We start from the raw sequence: 6681 nt of genomic DNA, 5'->3' as shown, positions 1-6681 counted from the left end.
GCCGGGGACTCCTGCTGACGTCACTGAGGTTGCGGGGAGTCCCCGGCTGATCTTTGAATGAACTAATGACCGTGGGAAAAAAGTAGTAACAGGTCGGAGCAAGCGTTAATATGGGGTTTAATTTAACAGGTATACTCCTCACAGGGATAAATCACATAAAACAGTATAAAGGAACACAGGGGACGTAACTCAGGGGAAGCGGGTGGAAGTATAGGGTAGGAAGTTGAGGGATAGCACACTTATCAGTCTGACGACTTCAGAATGCGGTTAGCTCAGGATGTGGACGTTGGCGCCAAAGCAGTGGCGCATAAGGGCTCCGGTATGGTCCTAGAAAAGATGGCGTCCTGGATCCTGGCGGCGGCGGTGATTCCTCGTGGTCCGGTGTAGTCCTGGAAAAGATGACATCTTGGCTCCTGGCGGTGACGGTGATTCCTTGTGGTCCGGTCGGTGATCGGTGTGTCAGGAAACGATGAGCCAGACAGAGCACAGTCTTTTCCCCCTGTCAGTGTACAGGGACAATGAGCAACTTGATTCAGGTACAAAGGGAAACCCCTGAGGTATGATGAACTCCCTCTTCTGGCGAAGGAAGGTAGTGAGGCTGATTACCAAACAGCTGAGCAGGTAGATGATGACTGGGTCACAGGAACTGATAACTGGATATAAGGCAGCCGATGCCCTGCTGCCTTGCTGGTGATCTTCCTGCTAGATTCTTGGAGACCAGTCTGATTTCTGCTTCTCAAAGCTAAGTTTTGCTCTGCCTTTTGTACACTTTAGTTCTGGTTTTGTTTGCCTTGTTTTTTGGAGTTCAGCCATCCCCGGCCGGGGGTGAGCTGAATTCCATTTTTGTCTTTGATCTGTTGATCTCTGGCTCTGTCTTCAGAATATACCTGAGTGCTGATATAGTCTTTTTGAAGACTAGCGACTTCAGGGCCTGTTTTCCTATCAGTCTGTTGGTTCATTTTTGGATAGGGTTTTTTGCGGATTGCAGACAGCAGCTTTTCTATCCTGTCCTATTTAGTTAGCTTGGGCCCCATCATTTGCTCAACCTATCTTTCTATCTGTGTTAGTGTTTTTCATCTTGCTTCACAGTCATTATATGTTGGGGGCTGCCTATTGCTTTGGGGTCTGCTCTGGGGCAGTTTAGATTTCCCCTTTCTGTCTTTAGGCTAATTTAGTTCTCCGGCTGTGATCGAGGGGTCTAGGGCACCGTAGGAACCCCCCACGGCTACTGCTAGTTGTTGTGAATAGGTTCAGGGGTCTGCAATCCGATAGCTTCCAACTTCTCTGGTTTTCTGGACTTAGCTATTATTTTTGTTTTTTCCTCCTTCGGTGACTCGTCCATAACAGAATCACCAGCCATACCGCAGATCCTAGGGTACTCAACAGCAGGAAGGAATTGTAAAAAAAAAAAAAAAAAAAAAAGGTGTCAGAATTTCTTTGTGTACATTTTTTCCTCTATATCTCTGAGGCCGTAGGGGGAATTATTTTTTCTCTCAATGGAGATGAAGCAATTGTCTGATCGTGTGGAGCAGCTCGCTGCGGAAGTGCAGGGAATTTCCGCCTATCTTACTCATTCACATGCTGCTGAACCAAAGATCCCCACTCCTGATGTGTTTTTTGGGGATCGGTCTAAATTTTTGAATTTCAAGAATAATTATAAGTTATTTTTTGCCTTGAAGCCTAACCTGTCGGGGAGCTCCACGCAGCGGGTTAAAATTGTCATCTCTTTGCTGCGCGGCGATCCCCAGGATTGGGCGTTTTCTTTGAAACCTGATGATCCTATTCTAAATAATGTGGATGCATTTTTTCAAGCCTTGGGGTTGTTGTATGATGAACCTAATGCTATTGATCAGGCTGAAAAGGCCCTGTTGGCATTAAGCCAGGGTCGGGATTCTGCAGAGTTGTACTGTCAAAAATTCCAAAAGTGGGCGGTCCTTACTACATGGAATGATGATGCCTTGGCAGCTCTCTTTCGGAAAGGTTTGTCAGAAACTGTAAAAGATACTATGGTGGGATTTCCTGTTCCCTCTGGTCTTGACGATTCTATGTCATTAGCCATTCAGTTTGATCGGCGTTTGCGTGAACGCAAGACCGCACGACAGGTGTTGCCACCTGTTGAACAAATGTCTGAACCTATGCAATGTGATAGAGTTTTGTCTAGGCCGCAACGTCAGGAGTACAGAAGGCATAATAAGCTGTGTTTTTTTTGTGGAGATGCCTCGCATATTATTTCTGTCTGCCCTAAACGAGAGAAACGTTGTGCTCACACGTTTTCTGTGGGTGGTGTTCAACCTAAGTTTCTTCTGGCAATTACTCTGATCTGCTCCCTGTCCACATTTTCCGCCAAGGCTTTTGTGGATTCGGGAGCAGCTCTGAACCTGATGGACTTGGATTTTGCTAAACATTGTGGATTTCCTATGACGCCTTTGCGGACGCCTATCCCTTTGAGGGGTATTGATGCGACTCCTTTGGCGAAAAATAAACCTCAGTTTTGGACCCAGGTGGTAATGCGGGTCGCCCCAGACCATCAAGAAAATTGCAGATTTTTGGTGTTGCATAATTTGCATGATAATATTGTTCTGGGGTTTCCCTGGTTGCAAATCCATAATCCAGTTTTGGATTGGAAATCTGTGTCTGTGGTGAGTTGGGGTTGTCGGTGTGCCCTTAGTGATGCTCCTGTTTTCTCCACCTCTCCCCAGTCGCATGATGTTCCTGACTATTTGGCTGACTTTTATGATGTATTTAGTGAGAATGAGTCTGCGTCTTTGCCTCCTCATAGGAGTTATGACTGTGCAATTGAGCTGAGCCCGGGGTGTAAATTTCCCAAGGGTCGGCTTTTCAATTTATCTGTACCCGAGCACGAGGCTATGCGATCCTATATTAAGGAGTCATTGGAGAAGGGTCATATTAGACTATCCTCTTCACCCTTGGGTGCTGGTTTTTTTTTTGTGGCTAAAAAAGATGGTTCATTAAGGCCTTGTATTGACTATCGTGCCCTCAACAAAATTACTGTTAAATATCAGTATCCGTTACCCCTGATTTCTGATCTATTCTCCAGAGTTAAAGTTGCTTGCTGGTTTACCAAGCTTGACCTCAGGGGGGTGTATAATCTTATTCACATTAAGCATGGGGATGAATGGAAGACGGCGTTTAATACTCCGGAGGGACATTTTGAGTACCTGGTGATGCCTTTTGGGCTCACTAATGCCCCTTCTGGATTCCAATCCTTCATGAACGATATTTTCCGAGACTTTGTGGATAAATTTTTGATTATCTATCTGGATGATATTTTGATCTTTTCCAAGGATTGGGACTCTCATGTGGAACATGTTCGGACTGTGTTCCGGATTTTGAGGGAGAATTCCCTGTATGTCAAGGGATCGAAATGCCTTTTTGGGGTACAGAGGATTCGATTTTTGGGATTCATTTTGTCTCCATCAACTATTGAAATGGACCCGGCCAAGGTACAGGCCATTTATGATTGGGTTCAGCCCACTTCTTTGAAGGCCCTCCAGAAGTTTTTGGGTTTTGCTAATTTTTATCGGAAATTTATAGCTAATTTTTCTAGTATTGCCAAGCCATTGACTGATTTGACTAAGAAGGGTGCTGATGTGCTGAATTGGTCTCCGGAGGCTGTTTCTTCCTTTCAGGAGCTGAATCAAAGATTCACTTCTGCTCCGGTTCTGCGGCAACCTGATGTCTCACTCCCGTTTCAGGTAGAGGTGGACGCCTCTGAGATTGGTGCAGGAGCTGTTTTGTCCCAAAAAGATCCTGTGACATCTAAAATGAATCCCTGTGCTTTCTTTTCCCGAAAGTTCTCCCCGTCCAAACGTAACTATGATGTGGGGAATCGGGAACTGTTGGCCATGAAATGGGCATTTCAGGAGTGGAGACATTGGTTGGAGGGAGCTAAGCACCAGGTCGTGGTCCTTACTGATCACAAGAATTTGATTTACCTGGAGTCGGCCAAACGCTTGAATCCTAGACAGGCTAGGTGGGCCTTGTTTTTCACACGTTTTGATTTTGTGGTCTCTTTTCTTCCTGGCACTAAGAATGTCAAGGCAGGCGCCCTCTCTAGGAGTTTCTTTGCTGATTCTCCTGTTGTGACCAAGCCTGCTACCATCTTAGGCGAGGGGGTAGTTCCTTCTGCCATCTCGCCCGATTTGAGACGTGCTCTGGAAGAGTTTCAGGAGGACAAACCTGAGCGTTGTCCCAGTGGAAAGTTGTATGTTCCTCACCAGTGGAGGAAGAGAGTGATGTCTGAAGTTCATTGCTCTGCATTGGTTGGTCATCCAGGTATTTTTGGTACTAGAGATCTGGTGAGTCGGTCTTTTTGGTGGCCCGCCTTGTCTCGTGATGTCAGGAATTTTGTGCAGTCCTGTGGGACTTGCTCCCGGTCTAAACCTTGTTCTCGCTCTAGTGGGTTGTTGATGCCTTTGCCGGTGCCCAAGAGGCCATGGACCCATATCTCAATGGATTTTATTTCTGATCTTCCTGTCTCTCAGGAGAATGACCGTTATTTGGGTGATTTGTGATAGATTCTCTAAGATGGTCCATCTTGTACCACTCCCTAAGTTACCATCTTCCTCTGAGTTGGTGCCGTTGTTTTTGCAACAGGTAGTTCGCTTGCACGGGATTCCTGAGAACATTGTGTCTGACAGAGGAGTTCAGTTTGTGTCTAGATTTTGGAGGACTTTCTGTTCCAAGCTGGGAATTCAGTTGTCCTTCTCCTCTGCGTTTCACCCTCAGACCAACGGGCAGACGGAGAGAACAAACCAGACTTTGGAGTCGTATTTGAGATGTTTTATTTCGGCTGATCAGGATGATTGGGTTTCATTTTTGCCCTTGGCCGAATTTGCTTTAAATAATAGAGCTAGTTCTGCCACTTTGATGTCACCTTTTTTTTGTAACTTTGGGTTTCATCCTCGATTTTCTTCAGGGCAGGTGGAGCCTTCTGCCTGCCCAGGTGTTGACACTGTGGTGGAGAGAATGCACCAGATCTGGGACCAAGTGGTGGATAAGTTGTCTCTATCCCAGGAAAAGGCCCAGTGGTTTTCCAACCGGCATAGGACCATTGGTCCCCAGTTTAAGGTGGGTTATATGGTTTGGTTGTCATCAAAAAATATCGCTATGAAGGTGGCTTCTCCTAAGTTTAAGCCTAGATTTATTGGACCTTACAAGATTTTGGAGATTATTAATCCGGTCTCTTTTCGGTTGGCTCTTCCTGTCACGTTTAAGATTCATAATGTGTTCCATAAGTCCTTGTTGAAGAGGTTTGTTGAACCAGTAGTTCCTAGGGTGGCACCTCCTGACCCTGTATTGGTTGAAGGTAACATGGAGTATGAGGTAGAGAAGATACTGGATTCCCATCTGGCTAGACGGAGACTCCAGTATTTGGTTAAGTGGAAGGGTTATGGTCAGGAGGATAATTCCTGGGTCTCTGCCTCTGATATTCATGCCGAAAGATTGGTGCGTGCCTCTCATCGGGCTCACCCTGATCGCCCTGGTGGCATGGATGAGGGTTCGGTGACCCCTCCTCAAGGGGGAGGTACTGTTGTGAGTTCATTTTTCCCTTCATCAGTGAGGTCTGATGAACTCCCTCTTCTGGCGAAGGAAGGTAGTGAGGCTGATTACCAAACAGCTGAGCAGGTAGATGATGACTTGGTCATAGGAACTGATGACTGGATATAAGGCAGCCGACGCCCTGCTGCCTTGCTGGTGATCTTCCTGCTGGATTCTTGGAGACCAGTCTGATTTCTGCTTCTCAAAGCTAAGTTTTGCTCTGCCTTTTGTACACTTTAGTTCTGGTTTTGTTTGCCTTGTTTTTTGGAGTCCAGCCATCCCCGGCCGGGGGTGAGCTGAATTCCATTTTTGTCTTTGATCTGTTGATCTCTGGCTCTATCTTCAGAATATACCTGAGTGCTGATATAGTCTTTTTGAAGCCTAGCGACTTCAGGGCCTGTTTTTCCTATCAGTCTGTTGGTTCATTTTTGGATAGGGTTTTTGCGGATTGCAGACAGCAGCTTTTCTATCCAGTTCTATTTAGTTAGCTTGGGCACCATCATTTGCTCAACCTATCTTTCTATCTGTGTTAGTGTTTTTCATCTTGCTTCACAGTCATTATATGTTGGGGGCTGCCTATTGCTTTGGGGTCTGCTCTGAAGCAGTTTAGATTTCCCCTTTCTGTCTTTAGGCTAATTTAGTTCTCCGGCTGTGATTGAGGGGTCTAGGGCACCGTAGGAGCCCCCCACGGCTACTGCTAGTTGTTGGGGATATGTTCAGGGGTCTGCAGTCTGATAGCTTCCAACTTCTCTGGTTTTCTGGACTTAGCTATTATTTTTGTTTTTTCCTCCTTCGGTGACTCATCCATAACAGGACCAGGTACGTCATTGTTGGCAGTCTCTGATAGCAGCTTGTAGCCTCTGCTGGTTTATGCCTGCTCTGGAAGTTGGCTTTTCCACAGGAGCCCTGACACTGACCTTCTGCGCAATGCACGTTCCCTCGGCAACTAACTGATTTCTCTCGCGCTGTGGCCCATTTATCTTAACACACACCCCCTACTCTTAGGTGCAGAGGTCGGTCCGGGGCCTTAAGCTTTCCCCCCGTGAAACCTGGGTGACAACCCGACAGTTCAGGATCCATCACGGAGTAGGTAGGCCTGGTCCGGGTCTACTCCTTAAG

Source organism: Dendrobates tinctorius, unplaced genomic scaffold, assembly GCF_039654945.1.
Source record: "Dendrobates tinctorius isolate UK_male_01 unplaced genomic scaffold, ASM3965494v1 ptg000007l, whole genome shotgun sequence".
Lineage (NCBI taxonomy): Eukaryota > Metazoa > Chordata > Amphibia > Anura > Dendrobatidae > Dendrobates > Dendrobates tinctorius.
The sequence above is the reverse complement of the archived record's forward strand: the minus strand, read 5'-3'. Positions refer to the sequence as shown.